This window comes from Stegastes partitus, unplaced genomic scaffold (assembly GCF_000690725.1).
Source record: "Stegastes partitus isolate 25-593 unplaced genomic scaffold, Stegastes_partitus-1.0.2 Scaffold1888, whole genome shotgun sequence".
In the NCBI taxonomy this organism is placed as follows: Eukaryota; Metazoa; Chordata; class Actinopteri; family Pomacentridae; genus Stegastes; species Stegastes partitus.
This window is the reverse complement of record NW_007579619.1, coordinates 73380-74478: the sequence shown is the minus strand read 5'-3', so window position 1 is coordinate 74478 and position 1099 is coordinate 73380.

Sequence of the window (1099 nt, the reverse complement as noted above, 5' to 3'; positions counted from 1 at the left end):
AATAAAACTGTGTTTAACAAAACTGTACCACACTGTGTCACTAAAAGAAAAAAGGAAAAGATATTTTTGTTAAACTTTTATAACTGAATGAGCAGGTTTGAGAACGTTGGTAGAAAGTCTGAGCCAAGGAGAACACCGTTTTTGGAAAATGTTTGTTTCGGTGCTACAACTTGTCGTACCTGCTCAATAATTTAACTCACCCATGATCAGAGATTATTTAATCTACTTGTCCAACACTGGAGACTTGGAATCAAATCCATGACGAGAAAAAACTATGAAGATTTCAGGCTTTTATCTTTAATAGTGCCTAAAATATTTGAACAATTTCCCTGATGTTCTACCAAAGGGATCAATAAAGTTCTATCTATTGTTGTTCAAACAGCCTCAAGTTTCAATGCATGATGTTCAACTAAAGGACAATGGGGTGAGTTGTAGGGTGGGGCTGACTTGTGTTGGCAAGTGGCTGCAAACCTCTCACGGGTTACGACCATTAAGATCAAGATGCCGGACGCCGCGATAGCTCAACTGGTTGAGATGGCGACCCATAAACAGAGGCTACAGTCCCCAACGCAACGGCCATGGGTTTGAGCTCACAGCCCTTTCCTGCAAGTCACTCCTCCATTCTTCTCCCCACTTTCCTGTCTCTCTCTCTTGACTTGTTGCCATGTGTTTTTTTCCTAATCCGACACTGTGCCCCCCTGAGGAGCGTAGTTTGGGAATTGCCTTTTTTTCCCCTTGTCTTGCTTCATGTTTTCTTTTCCTATCTAATGATAGGGGGCGCTGCCCATGCTGGCTGACCCGACAGTTCTCCCTGCTGTCTCCCCCTGTTATTGGTCACTGTCTTTTTATGTTTCTTGGATGGGATGTAACTGTAAATACAATTTCTCTGTAAAGGGATCAATAAAGGATTATCTTATCTTTTTTTATGTCATCTTAATCTCAAAAAGATCAAAATGGCGACGGCCAAATTTTAAAGCCGAGGCTTCAGAACTGTACTTCACAAAGTAAAGCTTCACATCCAGATGTCTGTGTCCACCTTTAATACATTCTACGGTTACATCTCCGTCTCCCTCCTCTGTCTGTCTGTCTGTCTGTCTGT